Source organism: Camelus bactrianus, chromosome X (genome assembly GCF_048773025.1).
Source record: "Camelus bactrianus isolate YW-2024 breed Bactrian camel chromosome X, ASM4877302v1, whole genome shotgun sequence".
NCBI classification, from domain to species: Eukaryota; Metazoa; Chordata; class Mammalia; order Artiodactyla; family Camelidae; genus Camelus; species Camelus bactrianus.
This window is the reverse complement of record NC_133575.1, coordinates 1687292-1711869: the sequence shown is the minus strand read 5'-3', so window position 1 is coordinate 1711869 and position 24578 is coordinate 1687292. Positions and strand designations below refer to the sequence as shown.

The 24578-nt window shown below is 43.4% G+C and overlaps 1 long non-coding RNA gene across 2 annotated transcripts; it reads right to left on the bottom strand.

Moving 5' to 3' along the window:
• Positions 1-974: 974 nt before the first annotated feature.
• Positions 975-20413, bottom strand: LOC123612248 (uncharacterized). Of its 2 annotated transcripts, none has more exons than XR_012504679.1 (3): positions 20121-20413; positions 18569-18668; positions 975-7826 (listed from the first exon to the last, which is right to left on the bottom strand). It is a non-coding gene; the product is annotated as an uncharacterized LOC123612248 (long non-coding RNA). The 2 variants fall into 2 exon arrangements; XR_006719450.2 differs by lacking the exon at positions 975-7826 and adding an exon at positions 14330-15905.
• Between the last annotated feature and the right edge of the window lie 4165 nt (positions 20414-24578).

Here is a 24578-nt window from a genome sequence, read left to right as displayed (position 1 = left end):
CCAAACTCACACAGCCGCCCCTCCTGCCCCATTGACCATTTTTGCGGGAAGCAGGGAAAAGATGGGAAGGAAGCCACCTCAGCCAGAGAAGGGAGGGTCCTCGTGGCAGGTGGCTTATATCAGGACCACCCCACCTATCGCATGTCTGCACCGGGGACCACCCTTCCTCCTGGGACAACCCAAGGACACCTGTGCTCAGCGCAGCAAACATACCTCTGCCATCCTCCCAGCACCACCCGAACCAAGCTCTCATTTCTTGGTAAAAGCAATTTCTTGGCTACTGTGAGGTACCCAACAATGACTCTAAATGCGAAGAATTAATTCTCCCAAAGACTTGTAAAAAGAACGCAGCAGTGTGTCTGTCCTGTAACGCCCTTCCGAGGAGAGCCTTCCAGACTACCGGGCTCTTGTGTTGGCAAAGAGCAACCGCCGTGGTAATCTCTCTGACAAAGAGAGCTCTCGGGAATTCGTATTTACTTATTTGTGGGTTTTTTTTATGTAATGCACTACGAGAAAGCTGATCTTTTCCTCTGCAACCACAAATGAATGCCCTCTAAACAATCATATTCCATTATATACACCATTTTTCAAAGTGTCCCATAAGCCCTTCTCCCTTTTCTTAAAATCAGCCAAATGTAAAGCCAATGTTAACACGTCGCTTTCAACGTTTTCAATCGTTTTAGCTCCTAATGACACCCAGAGAGATGCTTAGGTAACCTTTTTAAAAAATGGATAATGGTTTGTGTTTGGGTCTTTCGCGATTTTGCTGGCAAAGCTGAGTCACTGACTGCATTGTTTTCCTGAATCTGGAAAACTTGAATTATTCCCACAACCCTGAGGCCACTGGTGTGTCCTAGACTCCCCGGAGGAACCAGAAAGTGCCCAGATGAGGAGATCAGACATGTCCTTTCACCGCCTTGCATCTTTGACACCACATGGATGTTTATTTTATAGACAAACAGGCTCTTGTTTAAAAAAAAAAACAAAACAAAACTTTACATTTGTTAAAAAGAAAAAAAAAAAACCCCACACTATTCTTGCCAATTTCATCACTTTGCTCTGAAATGATGCCCTGGATCGGCCACCACCGACAAAATCCCCACAAAGAACTGATCGAAGGAGAACCCTCGTTGCCACGCTCCAAGCTCCAGACAAACACAGAGGCCGGTTGCGTGTGAGCAGCTCCGTGAGGATGGAAGTCTCCTTGAATCTATGGAATCACGGGGGTTCAAAACAGAAAGGGGAACCACCCCACTGCCCCCTTTGAACCCGCACTCCCTTCTTTGGATACACAAAAGGGAGGGATTTTGAACCACGCACTCTTATCATTTGAAAACAAAATGAAACAAAACCCTCTAAGGGGAATCCACGTGGACATCTGGTTTCCATTGGCCCTAATTTGATTTTTTTTTCCTGTGGACGTTTTTGTGTGTGTGTGTGCATCACAAGACCAGCACCTCTGTAAAAATAGTCATTGGGGAGATGGTTGTGGTTCACTCCCCCATACCTGAGTTTTTCATTTTGGTTTAGAATTGATACAAATCTGCAAGAGAAGCATGAGGTCTTTGTGATATATGCCACAGAGGAGGGAGTTGACTCAAATAGCCACTCATGATTATCTGAATGTAGATTGGGGGAAAAAAAAAGGCAGTAAGATTGACCAAGAGTTGCCGGTGACTGGCATTTAATGTGGACTGTTTTCTCTTCCCTTTTTGCCTTTCTTCCACTGGACAACAAGTATAAAAATGGTGCCCACGAAGGCATTTCAAAGGGTTCATGCACACTGAGCACAAATATTTCCTGCCCTGTGCCTCCAAGCACAAGGCATGAACCGTCTTGTAGGAGAGTGGGGCACTGACCCTTGTTGTGGACCTTTGAGCAGAAGTGGTTCTAGTGAGCAGAACCCCTGCTGTTGCTTCCTGGGCACAGGGTGATGCGAAGGAAAGGAACTTTGGCTGGTTTTAACACTGACATTTGGGGGATTTTATCGCTGAACCCCTCTTGGGTGACATAACCATTCATGACTGTAGTAAGTGTTCCAATCTTGAGCGCTGAAGACACCAGAGCTCAAAGACCTGGAATGACTCATTCTAGGTCGTGAAACCATGGTGGTAGAGACACAAATTGAACTCTTGTTTTCTGGTAGAACCTTTACGTGATTACATAATTTTGTCTTCTATTGCTGTGATTAGGGAAGAGTTGGACCCTGGGAAGGTTCTTCCTTCAATGCACCTGCCCTGCTTGGGGCCATGATCTTCCTTTACCATGGAGACAAACAGAAACTCTTAAACAGACATTGAACGTAAATGCAAATACCCTGGGAGTAGAAACACACTGGCTTAAGTTCCAATGGCCACAACGGTGGTCATCCAATCCTTCTCGAAAGCAGAGTCTCAGCCAGGAAGCTGAGGAGGGCGCCATGTGATTTGGGTGGAGGCAAAGGCACTGTGGAGATAAGGCTGGTAGTGAAACAGTGAGGACAGAAGAAGGAGAGAAATAAGAGAGAGGTAAACAGCCCTACCAATGCTGCTAGAATTTAATCTTGAGCAACGTTCTGTAGGAAAGTACAGATGCTTTGGGTGGAAACAATCTCACTCCACTTCTGACAAAGCCATCATGTTCCACTTGCTTTGGGAAGAAAGGGTTGTATCAGCTGTGTACACCATTTATCCCAGGCTGCAGTTCCAGGCAGAAGGCACTTGAGGGTGAGCAAGGACTATAAATGCACATTATGGAATCAGTCGGAGAGTTCTCCCCTCCATCTCCACACAGGTGATCCTACAGGGTACGTAATTTTCATTAATTGACTCAATGTGAGAGGACTGAAGAGATAGGTCAACAATGATTAGGGAGATGCTGAAATGTCTCAATGTTCCAATAAGGAACAATTTTAATTTTTTAACTTGGGATATCAACAGATGATGGATACATAGGTAGGTAGGCAGGTAGGTAGGTAGGTAGATAAAATGGACGGATGGATGAATGGATAGATGGATGGATGGATAGATACATAGGTAGGTAGATAGATATGATGGATGGATGAATGGATAGATGGATAGGTGGGTGGATGGATGGATAGATAGACAGATAATAGATACATAGGTAGATAGATATGATGGATAGATGAATAGAGAGATACAGGAGAGAGATGATAGTTGAATATACATGTATTTATCTGTATCTATTTATCTATCCATCCATCTTTCTCTTTGGTCTTTGTCCTTTTATGTGGAATACATGTGTATTCACAGCATTACTACAGGTTAATCGCCACATGGAAAAGAGGAAAATTTACCTTCGTGGTGGAGAAATCTGACAAACATGACCTCAGCCAGATGACAACAGTCAACATCCACCATGACAAGTCACGTTGAGGTCATACACCCTTGACAGGACATGATGAGAAAAGCACTTTACGTCTGTGGTCTTCCTCCCAAGAATCCTTAACCCCAGTTGAGTCATGACCGAAACATCAGACGAATCCCAACTGAGGGATATTCTGTAAAATGAGCGGTCTTCCTCAAAACTGTCAAGGTCATCAAAAACAAGGCAAGTGTGAGAAACTGTCCCAGTCCAGAGGAGCTCAAGGATGTGGGAAGACTTAATGCCATGGGGGGATCTTGGATGGAGTCCTAGGATAGAGAAAGGACATGTGGAAAAACAGAGGAGAGCTGAATGAAGTGTCGACTCTAGCTAAGGGCAATAAACGTTCATGAATTGTGAGAAATGCACCATATTTATGTAATGTGTTCATAATGCAGAAAACTGGGGACAAGGTATAAAAATATTCTCTGCACACGACAGTGCAATTTTTCTGAAAATCAACAACTGTTCTAAAATTTTTAAGTTTATTTAAATGTACCCCCGAGGTGCTAAAACAACCCAGAAGCTGTACCCCCTGCACTGTATCTCAACTACAGCCACAGCCAATCACCTTGAGTTGACTTTTTCCCTTCCCACGTGCTTTTCAGGGGGTCCCTCGGAACACTTGCCCAGGGTCCTTACCGCCTACAGTCATTGTCTTCTAATCAACGTGCTCCTTCCAGAGAAAATGGATTGTTCCATGCTGACATTTTCCTTCAACATCATAAACCAAATCTGGGACAAACTGCCTCATGCCGCTTGTCAAAAAGACTAAACTCGTTTTGAAAGCTGAGTCAGGCATCATTGCCGAAAGTCACTGAAAGATACTGTCGATATTTATTGCTTACACGTGTTTTGTGCACAAAAGACCCCCAAATATATTTCCCATGTTTCCCATATAAAGCTCAAAGTGGTGGTGGGGGGGAATCCCAGATCATCCCTCCCTGATTGTTTTGATCATCTGCTTTCCAAACCTGTCTCCTTATAACCAATTTTGAAAGGCGATTTGTCCTTACACTTTGGAAAACGTGTCTCCCTAAAATGTTTTTAAGTCTAATTGCACATAACTTCTTTTTCACAAATCCACCACTGGTATAAAATTGCAGATAAGATTCATTTAGAAAGAAGTATAAGCTTATTTTTTTTTAACTCACCATATATGAGTAATTTTATAAAATGTTCTGGGGAAGTTCTAGTCCTAGATCCATTTATTTCTAAATAGGTAACAGAAAATAACGGATAAAAATAACGGAAAGTGGAACTAAAGTCGACGTCTGCCATTTTGAAACTTTGGTCAGAAGGATCCACGGTTCAACATAAGACTTAGTACTTTGAAAGATACCGTAGTCATTTATGTTTAAAGCTCATCTCTAGCCCCAAGGTCTATCAAGTCAGAGAACAGAGAACTAGGGCAGATACGTGTACATGTTCAATAATAAATAGCAATGTTAGCTAGAATAAGAATGGGACATTTTTTTAAAGTCTCCTACATCTTGCAAATACTTTTTACATATACAATCCTTCCCATTGTCTTATCAGATGAAAGTATAATTCTACAAGTTGACACAGGAGAGAACTGTTTCCAACAGGTATGTGGCTGTAAGTGCAGATCTGTAAATCCAGCCTCGCCTTAAATTCTAAATGCAGGGCTGCGTTTATTCTAAAGATGGGTGGGGCTGCAAAGGAATGTGCTTGTGAATAGAGCTATGAATAAAAAGCCAGATGCAGAATTCAGTCCTAAAACCTAAGAACCCAGGTTCTGTAAAAAGATTTAGCATCACACTGATATTACTGATCTCAGTACAACACTGCTGTCCTGGACTGTACATCCCAACAGCGGGATAATTTACACGCCCCCCCACCGCCCCAGTTCACTTGGGTTAAGAAGACGAGTTAACGATTTTTAGCAAATACACCAAGTTGTACAGCCATCGCCATAAGCCAGTTTCAGAACAGTTCCGTCATCCCCATAAATTCCCATGAGTTCGTTTGTAGTTAACCCTGTTCCTACCATACCCCTCCCAGTTCCAGGCAATCTGTTCTCTGTCCCTACAGATCTGCTTTCTCTGGATATTTCATACAACTGGCATCTACAACTTGTGGTCTTTGGTGAGCAGTTCCTTTTACTTACCATTACGTTTTTGAGATTGTCTTTCATGTAGCAGGCGTCCATTCATAGTCTCTTCCTTTTTTCTCTCTCTCTCTCTTTTTTTTGAAGACTTTTTTTTTCCTCCAGAGTCTTTTTAGGTTCACAGCAAAATTGAAAGGAAGGTCCAGAGATTTCCCATCTGCTCCTTTCCCCCCATTATCAACATCCCCCACCAGACGGCGCATCGGTTACAAGGGATGAACCAACCCTGACAAGTCATCACCACCCAGAGTCCACAGTTTACATTAGGGTTCACTGCGGATGTTGTACATTCTAAGGATTTGGACAAATTTAAGTAATGACATGACCCCACCATTATAGGGTCACACAGAGTAGTGACACTGCCCTAAAAATCCTCAGTGCTCTGCACATTCATTCTTCACTCCCACCCCTCCTGAACCCCTGACAACCCCTGATCCTTCTCCTGTCTCCATAGCTTTGTCTTTGTCCAGCATGTCACAGAGCTGGAACCCCACAGTACGTAGCCTTTTCAGATTGCCTTCTTTCACTCGGCCGCATGCATTGAAGGTACTTCCATGGCTTTTCGTGGCTTGATAGCTCATTACTTTTCATTGCTGAATAGTATTCCATTGCCTGGATGGGACCACAGTTTATTTATCCATCACCTCCTGAAGGACATCATGGTGCTTCCAAACCATTTCTTACTCTTGCTGAAGAGACTTCCACTGTATCTGTCTACCATATTTTTTATGATCGTTTCCCAAACTTCGCCCCTAGTGTTTGCTGTTGCAAACGGTGCATGGCCCTAACATCTCCAGCAGACTGGGGAGGCCATGCCCTCACAGAGGACTTGACTCTCTGCAGTCCTCTCTCGGCACATCAGGAACCACATTGAATCCTGCTGCTTTTTGATTCCAGCACCATCTTTCTGCCTTCCGGGTTGGAACAGAAGGAAACGGCTTGCAGTCAAAGGATTGCAACAGACCTGGTGCCATGGAAACCTGGGGGGAGGGGGAGGGCCTCACATTCTCCTCCTCATTCCTTCCTTAAATATCTGGCAACCAACATCAAAGCAGCCCCACCTTCCCGGGCGAGAAGCCTCCAGCACTTTTTAAATCCTCTGGCTCCTCCCTGTGTGTGTGAGCTCTCGGGCATCGCATGGCCTCTCTCCTTGGATTAACCTCGGGTTTTGTTGCTTTTCAAGTGTGCAAAGCAACTGTCATCCCATCGTGAAGGGGAGGGGGCTTGCTCAGCTCTCCAAGCGGCCAGTCGTGTGGAATGTTAAGACACCGGGCAGGAAAAGCCACGCTGTAAACAAACCAAATGTGAGCAGATTCCAAGGCAACCGTATCAAAGCTCTGCAGAGCTGGTGATCTTGCGATGGTAAAGTTCACGTGGAGGACATTCATAACAGACTATGCAGGCTGCAGGAGGGGAACGCCTGTTTCCACAGGGGGAGGGGGCGGCTGTTTAATTCTCCAGCAGGAAAACAGTTCCTCCTCTCTGCCGCTCCTCCCCTTCTCCCCGAGGGCGTGGAAGTGGCTTGTCCTCTTGGTGAAGCCGGGGTCAGATCCTGCACGTCCTCTTTCTGACCTGCCTCCAGAAACGGGCATGCTTTTTCCTCTCCTGCACTCATCTTGAGAGCAGCATTTTTCTTCACTTGGACTGTGCACGTCTTATTTTTTAACTAAAGTGATCAAAACGCTCAGTTTGCACGATTTCTGGTGCCCAAGATTGTGATTCCAGAGAATCTGTTTCAGGCGTCTCTCCCAACTTCTGGAATGTCCTGCTGATCTTTCACGGCTTTAGGCTTATAGACACATCACCCACATCACTGCCTCAGTCTTCACGGGGTCTTCTCCTGTTCGTGTCTCTGTGTCCAAATGTCTCCCTTTCTACAAGGACACAGTTCATTTTGGATTAACGTCCACCCTAATAACCTCATTTTAACCTGGTTACATCAAAAAAAAAAAAAAAAAAAGTACTTCCAAAAGAGTCCCATTCCGAGGCACTGGTCCTTGAGACTTCAATGTGTGAATTTCAGGGAGACACAATTCAAACCATTAAAAAAAACCAGGTTATCCATGAAGCATATTGGTAATTATGCCAAGTGATGGGACTATATGTGTTTCACAGGATTCCGTCTCTCGCTTGGCCGTTTGTTTCTTTCTCTGTGGGTTATGCTCGCGGGAACGTGCGGAAACTGGCATTTCCACCTCTGGCTGGGGAAGGTGCTCGGGCCAGCTCTGTGGTTTCACGGTACAGCTTTCAACAGGTATGAACGTATCAGAGCTGGCAGTCTGGCCAACGTGTCTCTCAAGGCAGCCACAGGACTGTGCACACTTGATCCTTTCTGTGGGAAGAAAGGTCAGTAAGAGAGCAGATTCACAAGACTGCTCACTCAAAAACACAGGTTGAGGCTTTCTATAAACGGATTTGTTTTTCTTTCAGAAGAAATAAAAAGAATCATTTCAAGTGTCATATTTATGATTCTAAGTTGAATTTTCCATACACAAGACTGTGATATTTCTCACTACTTTCTCTTTTTCATTCTCCATTTTTTAAAATTTATTTTTTAATTAATTAATTAATTTTTAATTTTTTTTTTATTGAGTTATAGTCATTTTACAATGTTGTGCCAATTTCCAGTGTACGGCACCATTTTCCAGTCATACATGTGTATACATACATTCATTGTCATATTCTTTTTCACCGTGAGCTACCACAAGATCTTGTATATATTTCTGTCTGCTATACAGTATAAACTTGTTTATCTATTCTATATATATATTATATATATATAATCTATTTTATATATATAATTATATATATAATATTTATATATAATATATAATAAAAAATATATAATATGTATATATTTATTGTGTGTGTGTGTGTGTGTGTGTATATATATATATATCTGTCAGTGTGTACAAATTTCGAACTCCCATCCTCCGTTTTTCATTTGTACATCTCTGGTGCATTCCCTGGTGGTAAAAAAAAAAAAAAAAAAAAAAAACGAACATAAAAATCTTAATACCTGCTCTGCAAAGAATTGTCCCTCCCCTATAAACTAAAGTGGATGTTAAACGGATGATTATATTTATGAGAATCTGTCTAAGTGTCAGCTTCCCTCCAGGTTGGTGTCTAAATATTAAGTCAGATTAGCAGTATGGAAGGACGTTCTGCACTCCCTCACAAGCGGCGTACTCAGGACTCTTGGAAAAGCCGACCCACCTTCTGTGGAGGTTCCCAAGGGGACTTTCTGTGGTCCCAGTCTACTCAAACTCTGGTCTTGGCTACATGGAGGCAACATATATTCCTGGCATCTCACTGCCAGAGACTGGGTTACAAGCACTTATGGAAGGAAGAACATCATGGCCATCTCTGATGCCCACCGCCAAAGAGCCCCACGTGGGACCCCAAATTTCCTCCACCATCCACCCAGTGCTTCGTGACCATCCCCTGAGAGCCCACCGATGCGCTACAGCCATGAAGTGCTTCCTACAGAAACGAGAAAAGTGGTCCCCCTACCAAGCTAAGTCCTGGTCTGTATCTGTTTACGCTACAGGAGAAAAGTGGAGCCAAAAAATATATAATTAGTTTTTTGTTGTTGTTTAAAGAAAACACTACATTCCAAGAAAGAGAGAGGGAGACAAAATGAATCTAACGTCTTCATCCGAGGTCCGTCCTACCCAGCGATTTAGAAGGAAACTTCTCCCCTCAACACTAGACACTAATTCCAGAGACACCCGAGTCATTAGGAAGAATGTATTTGTGACATTTCTTTGGTCATGGATCAGGCATCTGAAGAAAGGGGTCAAACATGGCAGGTACAGTTTGACCTGAGGAAAGAAGGGTGGCGTTTCTGGAACATGGGAGCTCGGCCCGAGTGAGCATCTCAGGTGGGCAAAGGGGATGCCAGAAGATTCTATCTGGGGAGGACGGGTTGGGCAGCATGACTGCAGGAGAGGAAACTACAGGAACCCCAAAATGAGCTTGACCTACCTTCTACTCAGCAGTTTGGCCAAGAGCCCGCTCTGCCAGGGAATCGTAAGCCTGTTAGCCAGCAAACCGGTCTTGGACCAGAAGGTGAAACCCCACGTTTTAAATGCTTGGGCATATATTGTTATATATATGGTAGTCTCCACCTCACCTGGAGGATCTTGTCTACCATATATATGATAGTGTATGCCCAGCTCCAGTCCTGCAGGTGAAGTGGAGACAACCACATATATAAGCCAGTCATCCTACTCCCGGGCATACATCCAGAAGACACCCTACTTCAGAAAGACACCTGCACCCCAGTGTTCATAGCAGCACTGTTTACAACAGCCAAGACATGGAAACAGCCTAAATGTCCATCAACAGATGACTGGATAGAGAAGAGGTGGTATAGTTATACAATGGAATACTACTCAGCCATAAAAAATGACAACATAATGCCATTTACAGCAACATGGGTGGACCTGGAGAATGTCATTCTAAGTGAAGTAAGCCAGAAAGAGAAAGAAAAATATCATATGAGATCGCTTATATGTGGAATCTAAAAAAAAAAAAAAAAAAAGACAAATGAACCTATATATAAAACAAAAACAGAATCACAGACGTAGAATACAGACTTGTGGTTGCCAGGGGGGAGGGATTGGGAAGGGACAGACTGAGAGTTTGAGATTTTGCAGATACTGACAGGTATATACAGAATAGATAAACAAGTTTATACTGTCTAGCACAGGGAAATATATTCAAGATCTTATAGTAGCTCATGGTGAAAAAGAATGTGAAAATGAATATATGTATATTCATGTATGACTGAAAAAAAGGGAGGCCATGGGCTTCACCTCTACACATAAAGCAAGATGGCACTTGGTACTTACCTAGTCAGGTTGATGGGTTAGAATCACCAAACTCATTATTCAGCCCTCCAAGTATTTTTTTTTTAATTTTTATGTGTTTTTTAAACATTTTTTTTATTGAGTTATAGTCATTTTGCAATATTTGTACAATGGAATACTATTCGGCCTCCAAGTACTCTTTCCTATTGTTTCTCTGTTTGCTATCACCTGGGGGTTTCTTAACAATTAAATTATGACAGCATTTCTTTATAAGAGAATAAGAATATTTTGCAATCTCTGCTGGATGTGACTCCCCAGATCGCAGCCCAATCTTACATTCTGAAGCCACTTATCTTCCTAATTCACTTTTGAAGGACCAACATTTCCCTCCTGGGATGTAATGTTAAGTGAATGCTTAGGGTGCCAAGTGTTTTTAACTTTGATGTATCTTTCATAAATTCCTTTCTCCGTATCTTTCCTCATTTATAGAAAGAAAGAAAGAAAGAAAGAAAGAAAGAAAGAAAGAAAGAAAGAAAGAAAGAAAGAAAGAAAGAAAGAAAGAAAGAAAGGAAGAAAGGAAGAAAGGAAGAAAGGAAGAAAGGAAGAAAGAAAGGAAGAAAGGAAGGAAGAAAGAAAGAAAGAAAGAAAGGAAGAAAGAAAGAAAGAAAGAAAGGAAGAAAGAAAGAAAGAAAACACACTTCTGAGAAAACCAAACATTGCCTCATGATGTGCTGGAGTTCCTCATTCAAAAGTCTTGGATGGTCATGGTTTGCTTGGCTTCCCTGGCTCTGGGTTCTATCTGGTGCTGACAAGGAGTAGATGAGTTCCAAATTCATGAGAACTGGAATAGAAGATACAAAATCACAATTTATTCCGTCTAATCCACACCTCTTCTCCCCACTTACTCCGTTTCATGGTCCTTAATGTTTCTTGCCCACTGATGCTACATATGGTGTTAGGAAAATCCATCAAAAAGGCAGAAGGAAAATATGAAAATAGTCAAGTGAGTTTTAAGTGCACAGGAGACCATGGATGTCTTCTCATTTAACTCCCTGCGAGGAAGGTGTTGTTACTACGGAAATGTGATGGATGCTCAGGGTCCCAGGGAGGGCATGGACCCACTCCCAGGGGCTCTGTTTTTGTTCTTCCCACCTCATTCTAAAATTTCTCAGACAAATGAATGTAAATATAAAAGAGAAACGGAATCACAGACATAGAAGACAAACTTGAGGTTGCCAGGGGAAAAGGGGGTGGGAAGGGACAGACTGGGAGTTCGAAATTTGTAGGTACTGACAGGCATATGCAGAATAGATAAAGAAGATTCTAGTGTACAGCACAGGGAAATATATACAAGATCTTGTGGCAGCTCACGGGGAAAAAGAATGTGAAAATGAATATATGTATGTTCATGTAAGACTGAAAAATTGTGCTCTGCACCGGAATTTGACACAACATTGTAAACTGAATATAACTCAATAAAATTTTAAAAATTAAAAAATTAAAATAAAACCATTAAAAAAATTAAACAAAAGATGTGTACTTTGTTTTTTGTCTCAGAAAAGCATTTGACTGACACACACAAGGACGAGCTAATAAGTTACAAATCTTCTCTAAAACAAACCGCTCTTCATTCAAACCTAATTATATTTTGAATGCACATTCTCTTGAAGGACCAATAAAGCTTAGACCATGAGTTGTGTACATACACACCCCACCCCACCCCACACACACACCCCTGAATTCCACTGCAGCTCCAGCTCATCGTGGCAGATTTCCCAGCCCACCCTCTCATGAACTTATTGCAGGTGTGTTTCCCCCCATTTTCCGGGTCCGATCTCCGTCTGAGTTGGCCCCGTCATTTGTATAAGCTGGTCAGCGCTGAACGCATTTACCACCTGGGTTCAATTTCTCTTTAATTCTCTCACCTTTGCAATTTCTTCCTCCTCACTTTACCCCATAAAATCCACCCCTCCTCCGGTCTCCGGTCTCCCCGGCCTCACAGTGCAGGTCTTTGTTCCAAACGTAACCTGACACTCCCGTTCCCAACGAGGTATGAAGGCCAAGGAGAGCTTCCCGCAAAACAGCCAGATTTTTCCAGCCCAAAGAATGCCCCATCCTGGCATGTGGTTTTCATCGAAAGGACAGAAATGATTCAAAAGAGGTCAGCATTTTTTAAAAAAATTAATCAGTGCTCTGCCTTCTTGGTGAAAAACCAAAGAACCATCTGTTTTGCAGCAAACTCAGGTCATGCTTTCCTTTTCTTTCTTTCTTTTTTTTTATGTTTTTTTTTTCCCCCTCTATTTGAGCAGATGGTTTGCATTAAAAATGATACTTGCTAAGGAAATTCCAGTCTTTGGGGAGACTCTTCCAAAGGAAAGTTCACAAGATGCCACTCCAGTCTTAGCAAGTGTGTCGGGAGGAACTTCCCGCAGCAAGGCACCAGGGTCATTTCTTCCTCTCCGGTGGCACTCTGGGTGACACCATGTCTGAAGGTCCCCCACGAGACAGCTACCGTCCTCCAGAGAGATTCAGACAACTCCCCCATTGAGCTTGAAGATGGAGCTAAAGCAGTCGGCGCTGGAACCAGCTGATTTTTTTTCCATCACAGAAAGTGGAATGGATGCAGGAGAGAGAATGACTCAGCACATAATGGGAGAAGAAAATCCCCTAAGCCCAAACATTTGGATGACCATCCTTTCCGACAAATGATCCCAGAGCCTTACCACCGGAGACTGACTAGACCAACGGACACGGACAGACTTATCTATCCAAACACAACTCTGACCCACAACCTGCAGCCACCTGCCCGGGAAACCCAACCAGCTCTGTCATCAGCCCCGAGCGGCCGGCGCTCAGCCAGTCATCACCGGTGCCCCTAATCGTTGCCCTGATTTTCAACTTGGGATCAACCAGAGAGAAAAAGCAAAACGCACACCTCACCGATCACATCTAGTTAGTTGCTTTCTGCTTCCTCCTGGTACCTACATCGCCTGCTTGAGGCACACCTGACCCTTCCCTGGATCCATGATTTGTTCCCACTCCTCTGCCTGCCTTTGAGTCTCTGCTGAACGCAGGAGACGGTGGCCGACTCCTTGGCTCCAGCAAACTCTGAGTAAACATCTTTTGCGTGTTGTCATGTGGGCGGTCTTCATTTATTCCATCACCATCAGCTCCTTCTCTGCCCCCTGCCCCCTATTTTAATTCATCTGATGTCCATTCTCTCCCGTCTCTGAGCCTTGGCACCTGCCACCTCTCAGCGAGCATACCTGAGCCTACATCCCGTTTCTTCCCTCCAGGGAACCTCTCAGGTGCTCTGATCCCTCCATTGCTTCCCCTAGACCACGTCCTGGTCATCTGTCCCAAGGTCACCTGCATCAGCCTCCCTGATCATGTGTCTGCCCAGCCCTCCCTCCCAGCCAGAAGCTCGTGAAGGTCAAGGAATCTCCATCCCCGTCTCCTTTGAACTGATGACGCCACGCACACAACCTGGCATATCTCGGCTGCCCCAAAAAGCGTCTGTTGATGAATTAACGTCCACATCCTGCAGTCCCCTCTCTGGCTACCCAAATCATTACTGTGTAGCAAGTCCGTCCACCGTGGAGTCTGCACAGACTTGGAAAAGCGACTTATTCCCTGCAGGTGCTCTATTTACCTGGCCAGGTAAAGATGGGGTGCTGTGTGGATGAGCGTTGAATCTTGTCTCCTGGCTGAAAAAGTCTCAGCCTGACGTACGTGTTGCGAGGGTGGGGTCAGCTTGTCCATCTGTCTCTAAGTCAGGGGAGCGGGTCCACTTAGCTGGGAGCCAAAGTCTTTCTTGGAGAGGACTTTTTTTCTTTTATCTGAATGAAAAATCTAATAGCTCTATATTGTGCAGGGGGAGTAAAATTGGCCACCTCAAAATGTATTTTTTTGGCACGCAGATTAATGTAGGCTGATTACTCCCTAGAAACAGACAATTCAGGAAGCCTTTTTCTTTCTTTCTTTTTCCTCTTTCTTTCTTCTTTCTTCCTTTCTCTTTCTCTCTCTTTTTTTTTTTTTTTTTCTTTCTCTTTTTACTTCCCTTAAGCTATCTAAAAAATTTAGATGAAGGACCTCTTTCTGGAACAGGGCATCACCAGTGATGTCTACAAAGTATATGGACCAGGGGTGGTGAGGGAAACTCAGCAGAGTCTGGGGATCAGAGCCCACTCTATGCCTCATTGTCTCTGCCCTTCCACCAAACATTTGCTTTTCCATCTCCATGTGAATTGCCTTCCTCCCCTTTGAAGTCCCAAACCCCTACCCCCAACATCCTCTTTTGTCTTTAGCTGAAGATGCTGTTTAAGGTGAGGGTTTGGGCCACTTTGGTGAAGGATTCAGTTTTCCTGGGTCTCTCCTGCATATATGTGTGGTTCAACTTTTGTGTGATTTTTCTCCCATCCATCCTGTCTCACGTCCATTTAATTCTTAGCCCAGCCAGAAGACCCAAGGCGGGTCAAGGAGAATGTTCTCCTCCCCTGCAAATTGAAAACTGTCGTGTCAAACATACAAACACACACATTACCATTTTATCATTTTTATAAGGGTCTCACAACAGATTCTTGTCTGTTTTTCTGAGGGTTATTTGAATACCCATGTGTTCTCAAGGCTTTCATAACATAGCAGCACACAGGATACAGGAGAAAGAGGCTTTTTACCAACTATCACATCTTCCTTTTCTTTTTTCTCCCTCCATTTTAGATAGATAGTTTAAAAATGCTTACAGCAAACAAATAAAAAAAAAAAATAGCCACACAAATGCATAGAAAGATTAAAAAACAAGTGTATGCCTCCTCTTCTCTTTCACATCCTTATAACCTCAGTTAGCATTTGACATATAATTTTACACTTGTAAAGATTTAACAAATTTATTAATTAACATCCTCACCTGCCAAGTCTTTGTAAGTTGCTTTTCTACTCAACAATATTTCATAGTCTTTTCAATTTAACATATAAATACACGCCCAGTCCTTTTTCATGGCTATATAATATTCCACCAAGTATAGTTATTGGCATGGATTTGTCAACTCTCCCATTGATAAGTATTTACATGGCTTCTCTTCATTCCGGTGCTAAACACAACATCATCAATGTTATCGCACCTCCAATTTAAAATATTTCTTCACGTTGCATTCCTAGAAGGTAATTTGCTTGGTCCAAGAGTGTATACATTCAGAAAGTAGCTTTTAATGTTTTAGCCAGGAGATACTCATTTATACCACAATGAGCGCCTCACATAGCCTTATTCATGAGCATGGGTGAAACAAGGTTGAGAAAAGGGCATGCAGAACTTTTGGAAGAGACAGCTCTTCACTTTGGATGAGTTCCCAAAACTGCTGTGAAATCCTGGTTTTCCAGCTACCCTAGGTGTGTTGTAAACATACAGATATATGTCCACAAATTAGATGAACCATAAATTTTACCACCCGAGGTCTCTGAGTCACATCAAGCATTGACCTTCCTAATACTTTGGGTTTCATTTGGAGCTCGGTTGCCCTTCGCATTCACTCAAACCTGTAAAAAATCTCTTCCAGGAACCAGAATTCCAGTATTTTATGAGTGGAGGCATCAGTGACTTCCTGAAGCATGGGGGAAAAAAAAGACAGAGCTCATTGGCGGTGACCATTTATTTCTACAGGAGATGCATATCTGTGACTTTCCCTTGATTTCTGAGCTCCTCTTAATTGACCTTATGAGGATCAAAACAGTTGAGTTTGGAGAGTTTGTTTTATGATAATTTCTAATACTCTACAAATGGATCCTTAGGTAAAACCATATTTTTTAAAAACCCTAAGTAAAACAAAATCATCATGCAAACAAAACTTATGCTGGACTATCTTAAGAGTGGAAGATTATTTTTCCAAATGTCCCCTCCGTAGAGAGCCCACCCTCCGGGTGGCTAGAATAGCAAGGCCCACAGTGAGACGTTCCTATGAAACATGCAAACTTGAGAGATTTCTCAAAATTTCCCACACAGCTCACTGGGATTCAGCTCCTGGATTGAAAGCCAGGTCTACAGTGAGAACATGAAAAAAAAAAAAAAAAAACAGTATCTTTGTATCACCCCGGGGGAAGCAGCTGCATGACTTTTCTGAATCTTCCCCCCTCTGGATAGGACCTCCGCAGATGAAAAGGAGACACACAGATGGCGAGCAGGTCCAGGAAATGATGCTCAATGTTACCCATCATCAGAGAAACACAAACCAAAACCACCATGAGATGTCACATCCCACCTATGAGAATGGCTGTCGTCAAGAGGACAAGAGCTCACATGTGTTGGGGGAGGATGTGGAGACAAGACAGCTTTAAAGACAAAGTCTGTTCTTCTAAGATTATCTGATTTACTGAAATCATCCTCGTGCTTGGTACTGACCACCTCGGGCTAAGAAATGATGTTCCAGATACAAGTCAACGAGGAAGGTGATCATCTCTTGGGAGAAGAGAGAAACATACACCCATGTTTGAAATATTCACCCATGTGGGACAACCTTTATGAGGGGCCCCATCTTGTATGGTCGTATCCATCCATTTAAGTTTGATGCTCCAACACTTGAGGAATTCCCCCCACAATTTCTCACTCATTGACCCATGATTCATCCAAATGTTGTTTGTTCCAAAACAAAGATGGAAAATGACCGTGTTTGGGTGACCCCGACTGCCAGAGATTCCTCCTCTTCCCAAGAGGCTCTGTACTGGTATCTTTTCAAGACGCTCATCACTGGTAGAAATGGCAGAGTGAGTAGGGTCCCCAACCCCAACCGGGACTCCGAACCACCTTGCCATCCAACTGTTTGCCACTGACCAGAGAGATCACTAACCCTGTGCTCTCTATCATTTGACTCTTCCACTGCCAACCGCCTCCCCAACACTTGTAATCACTACACGTGCCACGTACTTCCAGGAAGGGCAAAGCCTAGATCAGGGGATTCAATCCACATCTTGCCCCCAGACCCACTGACCTACTTAATTTTCTCCTCTTATGTTATCGCAGGAGATGGTGGTAGAAGATGTGCCCTTTCATACTGTAGTGAGTAGAATCGTGTCCCCCCCCAACATTCATGTCCACCTGAAACGTCAGAAGGTGACGTTATTTAGAAATACGTTCTTTGCAGACTAGGATGGGGGTCATACATTGGCCCTAAATCCAAAGGATGGTGCCTTTTTTAGAAGAGGAGAGGACACAGGGTGATCTAGAGGAGGAGGCCAGAAGACAGAGGCAGAAACTGGAAGGATGCTTCTACAAGCCAAGTGTAAAGGAGGGAAAACCTTTTCCCTCTAGTCTCTTAGGTTCTGTCCCAGGGGCCTGCAAATTAAACTGATAACAGTTACTACGAGAATAAGTAGCTTTAACTATGTACTTACATATGCACAGGAATTCACAAAGAAAAATATGGTGTAAAAGGATTGGCAGATAATTAGGGTTTATATATATAGCATCTTAGACTAAACAAAGGAAGAGGTGTTTGGGCTCCTGGGTGGGGAAGCACATTTGTGGGAAGGGTGGGGAGGAAATGTTTGTTAAATCAAGGTTTCTTATTCTACAGATAAGAGTCTCTGAGATGATAAGAATTGTCTCTGGGAGTAGTTGTCTTTCCGATACAGAGACGTTTTTATAGACGGAAATTTTCTTTATAAATGTGAATTTCCTTTCCAATAGGGAAACTATGTACTCCGCATTTAGGCAGTTAGGGAGTGGTAAAGAGTTTTTCCCTCCCTCTGCAGGTTCTCAGTCACCTTTATTTCCAAATAACCGATATACCAAAAAGGCACATTTTATAGGCTGGCATGCTCTGTTCCCGTTCATGGAGAGCAGCAAAGATGACCGGAAACCACCAGAGGATGGGAGAGAGACATGGAGCAGCCCCTCCCTCTCGATTTCAGAATTCTGCCCCAAGAACTGTGCCAGAATCAGTTTCTATTCTTTTAAACCCCGCCTCTCCCATACACCCCGGGAGACCCTTCCAGGTGCCCACCTGGGGTTATTCCCACTGGGACCTCCCCATCAGGAGGGTGACGGGCTCCCAGAAACCAAACCAAAGCAAACCAATTTTCTCACCCTCTCCCCCACCCTGTCCCGGAAAACAAAAAAAAATCTAGAATAGTGTCCCTAATACAATGAAACAAAATAAGCCAACCAAGAGTAGACGCAAGACCTTATATGCTGGTCGGTTTAAAGTTTCAGGGGCGCTTGGTGGGTACATGAGACGTAGCCAGAGGTCGAAGGCAAACGCATGGAACTCACATGTTAGTTCCAGATGATTATTTCTGTAATTCTCCACAAGAGGTGTAGACGTCCGTCCGTTTCCCAATCGGCTTCCAGCAGGATGGCTGGAGTCCCCGCTCTGAAACAGGACAAACTGGTTTCACATCATCCTCCCGCTCCACCCTCTTCCTGCTCCAAATGATCGGTGACGACAATGTTTAATAACTGTTGGCGATTATATAGCTTATGTTTAATTCTTCTCTAAGAATTAGTAGGTCTGACTTCTAAGTCATACCGATGGAATTTGAAAACGTTGCTAAAACTTGTTTTTCTCGTTCTGCAGGGTGTAGACTGTTCTCAGCAAGACACCACTGGGTGAAGGGTAACATTTAAATAAATTCAAATCAAAGTGGAGCCCGCGGGATGCGAACAATACCGCCACTTGCCTCTTCTCATCTGACTCTGTCCCTTCCCCTCGCGTCCAGAGACCCTGCCTCGTGTTTCCCGCCGCAGGCACACCGGTCAAGCATTTGCATGCCCCGCGGCTTCAAAGAGGCTTGAAACCTGGTTCAGTTGAACCGTGCGGGGTTGATCACACCCATTATCCCCTCCCTTCCTTGCATCTCAAATCTCTACGCCTGCAAAACAAACTTCAACCCTTCCCCTAAACAATATCCATTCTATTTAACCTGTGACTGAGAAACAAAAAAAAAGTGGGGGGTGGGGAATAAAATAAAAAGCTACGGTGGAAATCACCGAGCTGGACCAACACTCAGTGTTCTTGAAGCTCTGTCTTAGGTCCTGCCCCATCCACTTTGGAAGATTTAAGAAAAATAAATCAGAAATCTGAACCATGCCCTCAGGTTCTCAGAAAAACAGCCTTCACTTTACAGCTCTGAGGCCACTATTTCTACTGGGGGAATAGAAGTGAAATAGAGGGGACACAGGAGAGAAAAAAATACCTTCCAGAATATTGAATGTCTGTGTGTGGGTGTATGTGGTGTGTCTGCGTGTGTGTGTGTGTGTGTGTGTGTGTGGTGCATGGTGTGTGATGTGTGGTGTGTGTTTGTGTGTGGGTGTATGTGGTGTGTCTGCGTGTGTGTGTGTGTGTGTGTGTGTGGTGCATGGTGTGTGATGTGTGGTGTGTGTTTGTGTGTGGGTTTATGTGGTGTGTCTGCGTGTGTGTGTGTGTGTGTGTGTGGTGCATGGTGTGTGATGTGTGGTGTGTGTTTGTGTGTAGTGTGTCTGACTGTGTGCATGGTGTATATGTGGTCTGTGATGTGTGGTGTGTGTTTGGTGTGTGTGTGGTGTGTTTGGTGTGTGTGGTGTGTACGGTGTATATGTGGTGTGTGATGTGTGGTGTGTGATGTGTGCTGTGTGTGTGTGTACGAGTGTGTCTGTGTCTGGGTGTGGTTTCGCCAGTGCCTCCCGCCCCTTGACCCTGGTGGGAGGTGTAAACGAAGTCTCTGTCACATCCTTCTGCGGATGACAGCAGTCTCCAACTTGGACTGAGAAGAATACAAAGCCAGGCGTCTCTGCAGGCAGAGTTGTCTGTTGTTGTTACCGTAGTGACGGAAATACTGCGTCATACCCTGGTGCCTCTCCCAGAGGTCAGAAGCGGACTGCGGAGGTGAGCTGTCGGGGAAGAGTGATCCTCCAGATGGGACAGGAAGGGACGGAAAAGACAAGCAGCGCTGATCCCCAGGAACCTCCTCGAATAACCCCTGCTCGCTGTCAACACGTGTGCTGCGCCTTGATCTTGTGTCCTGGAAGCTGCTCCAACTTGTGAGCGCCCTTCCCTGCAAAAGGAAACAGCAACCCCAAACAGGACGCCTCTTGAAAAGAAGTTGCTTCCAGGCCTTGTTTGTGCAAATCTTGACTCAATTAAGTAACAAAATTGAATTATTAAGAAATAAAGTAACTTCATATACATCTATCATCTCTCTGTCATCCATCCTGCGTATCTACTGTATCTATCTATCCATCAATCAACTATCATCTGTCTGTCTTCTATGTCTATCATTTATCTGTCTGTCTATCTATCTATCCATCCATCCTATCTATCTGTCTATCTATCTCTCTCTCTATCTCTCTGTCTATCTATCCATCCATCCATCTAATCTATCTATCTATCTATCTATCTATCTATCTATCTATCTATCTATCTATCTATCATCTATCTATGTAATCTCTATCCTGTCTCCATCTGTCTCTCATCTATCTCTCTGTCTCTCTGTCCATCCCCTCCATCCCACTTAGCCATCCATCCATCTCTCTCTCTATCTCTCATCTATGTATTTTTCCATAAGGTCTCACCACTTTTACAAGTGACTCCAGATCAAACCAAGTGGCCGCTGCATTTTTCAGCAGAATGTGCCTTGTCGGGTGCATTTGCAAACCGTCCACGTTCCTTCCCCTCCAGGAAGTGATCGGAGCCCTCTGGCATGGACCTCAGCTAAGCTGCAATTCCACTTGGTTTCAGTAAACAATTCCACGTAACTCTACCAAAAAATGGCAAGTGAGTCTAGGTTCCATCCACAGCGTCACGGGATCTGGGATATGCATTAACTAGAAGCCATGATTAACTTAACATTTGTCTGGTATAAATAAAATTTGCCATAGGTTTTTTTTTTTTTAAATCTCACTCTAGTTTCATCACCAATTTTTGAAATGACTCTTCCCTGCTTTTGGTAACGGTCACTGACACCTTATGGTTTATGGTACATCCATCTGTTCAGAGGTTTGTTTTTTTTTTCTCCCAACCTTTTAGCAATTTCCATTAATATTTCAACTCCACAGCAGATGATCAGGGAACTGAAGAGTTTAGACCCTGTTTCCAAAGCATCCATTGGGCTCATCGTCTTTGAAGTGAAACATTTTTTTCCCCCACGGGCATGGAATTTCCGCATGATTTTAAGAAAGCTGCTCTGGTCCGTGATGTGAAAGATAATATACTTCCTCCAGAGTTGAAGTTGGGTGTACACCAAACATCAGTGAACCCGGAAAGGCATGATCACCAAGAAGGTTCATTTAATTTCACCAGTAACCAGTATCTATAAGCATGTCTCTTGGCGCACAGAATCCCTCGAGGATGCACACCCCGTGGGCTCCTGAGGGTGTCCTGTGCTGCGATATTGCACAGCTCAGTCAGAATGATGTAGCTTCGGAGATGAGGAGTTTCAAAGAACCATTCCAGAGTCAGCTTCGACCGAAACAACACTTTTATATTTCCAGTCACGCTTCTCCTGCCAATGTCAAGCTGTTCGCTGCAAACCTTAGGATTCTTTCCTTTACTAAAAAAAAAAAAAATAAACAAAAGGGAAGGGGAGGGACTTCACTTGCCTTTATCTGTGAACCAACAAGCTTTGTTTCTAATGAAAGGAAAGCTTGAAAAGTTCACTTGCCGAGCTGTTTCCACCCAGCTAAGTTTTTCCATCGTCATAGATGTCTACAAGGAATTCTTCTCTCTCTCTCTCTCTCTCTCTCTCTCTCTCTCTCTCTCTCTCTCTCTCTCTCTCTCTCTCTTGTCGGAAATTATATTCCTTCTGCTGCTTCTGAAGCATAAATGGTGTCCAGTGAGCTGGCAGGATGTAGGGAGATTTTTGACAACTTTGAACGTTTCCCCAGAATGCCCTGGGCAAAGCTAGGGAACTTTTATTTTGCTGAGATACCCAGTGCGATGTGAGGAATAACTGTTTATCACTGCATTTGCCGAGTGGATGTTTGCTTGGCTCTCAACTGAATGCAATGGAAAATTCAGTAGAGCATGCCTGGGGAGGCAGCAAGAAACCTTCTGAATCACAAGGCCTTATCTTCCATGCTGCCGGCCATCCCGCAAAATGCAGCTGGCAAATCCAGACATGGCTGGACCACCGCCCTCAGCCAGTAATCTTCACCTCAGGGGATCCAGGCAACCCACACAAGTGCTTCTTGGAGACAACGGCTGTCTATGTCTTCCCCTGTTTTCTGGAACAAGTGTCACGGAAAGTCCCTCTGGCCAGAGGCTGGACTTCCAAAGCCATTTGCTGACCTGAGGAACGGAGATGACATAACCCTAGCACCACGAGTCTTTACCATCTGGAAGTCCATCCTGGAGTTAGGGTTTTCTCCAGAAACCCAGTAGCATCCAAAGTCAAGTTTCATTTAAAAAAAAATTCTGAATTCCCAAATGCCGTTCCAAACAGATGTACCGTTTCCATGGAGAAGTTACACCCAAGAGTTATACCCAAGTACTGATGACAACATTGGAATGACCTGTGTGCAAACCTCACCTCCAGTTCTCATTCATTTTCCATCCCTGAAACAAGAGTGTCTCAAGACAGAGGAAAGGAGGCGTCTTTGCTCCACACCCAGCTCCACGCCTGGATTCTTCTGAATGCTCTCCAGACCCAGGAGGAATGAGTTAAAAATAGACCACAAATACTACCTGTCACCAACGTCCTATTGCTCAGAAAAAGCCCAGATGATAAATTATGCCCTTTGATTATTCCCCCTGACTCTGTCTTGCCTTAACTTCCACTTTCTGAAATTCCTATCAGAAGATTTACAACACAAACTTATTACCAGTTGGAGGAACCTCTGTAAATGATTCTTTTAAGTTGCACGAGGAAGGTGGGGGTGAATGTCTTGATCCAATTGAAGGTGAGACGTTGAAAAGTTGTCTGTCCCTTGCAAATTCGTTTTTTAAGAACGAATTTGAAGCTTAGGTTACCTTTATAAACATGAAGGAAATGTATAAATTTTTTTTAACATTTTTTATTGAGTTATGGTCCTTTTACAATGTGGCAAATTCCAATGTACAGCGCAATTTTTCAGTTATGCATGAACATACATGTATTCATTTTCACATTTTTTTTTTTTTGCTGTGAGCCTCCACAAGATCTTGTATATATTTCCCTGTGCTACACAGTATAATCTTGTTTATCTATTCTGCATATGCCTTTAAAAGGTTTGTTTCTTCTTAGGTTTTTTTTTTTTAACATTTTTTATTGAGTTATAGTCCTTTTACAATGTTGTGCCAAATTCCAGTGTAGAGCACAATTTTTCAGTTATACATGAACATACATATATTCATTGTCACATTTTTTTTCCCCCGCTGTGTCTTCTTAGGGGTTTTGAGTCAAGGAAGTTCTCAACTATATGAGTGTGCCCCCTAGTGGTTCAATTAATCAGATGGTTAAAAATCTCTATTGCTCAAGAAGTCTGAGATTGTTGGATATTGGGGATGGGAGAAAATAATTTTTATATGTATATAAATATATGTTATATGTACAGAAATATAAATACTTTTAAAAGGATAGTTTTAGGTTCACATCAACTTGAAGAGGAAACGACGCAGATTTCCCCTACACCCTTGTTCCCACGTATATGCTGCATCCCCCAGTTTAACATACAAAGAGGGTTTAAGTAACTCTACATCCAGGCAGAACTATATAACTTGTTACTGCCTTTGGGACAATGGTTAATTAATTATCATTTGGATCATTTGGACAAATGGCAAAGGTTTGCATCATTTTGATACGTGATATACCTTGCAGTTAACTTTTAAGGGGTCCTGAAAACAGCTCATAGAAAAGCAAGTATTTATCTAGTGTTCTGTATGGGGCTGTGTGCGAAGTCTTTTCTAGCACCATCTCTCTGAATCTTTGCAGCCATTCCATGATGTTGGTACTATTTTTTTTTTAAACTGAGATACATGAGTGCAGTTGAAGCGAAAAATTGCCCCAAGACACTAAGCTGCCAAGAAGCATGGCTGCTATTGAATCCAGCCCATCAAATGCCGTAGAACATTTTTGTTCGTCTCTATAGATGCCAGGATGCAGAAAACAGGATGCTTCCTTGGCTGTCTACCGTCTACTCAACATGCAACTGGAGGAAATAAAAGGGAGAGACAAACAATTTGGGTTCCATTCATGCTATGATGTGGCCAGGGCTAAAACCCTTAAATATCTCTACATTCCGTTTTCTTCATCCATCTAACAAGGAGATGTGATGAGACAGCCTTGGCAGATCTTTCTTACGCTAAAACCCTAAGACGCTGTCCTACCAC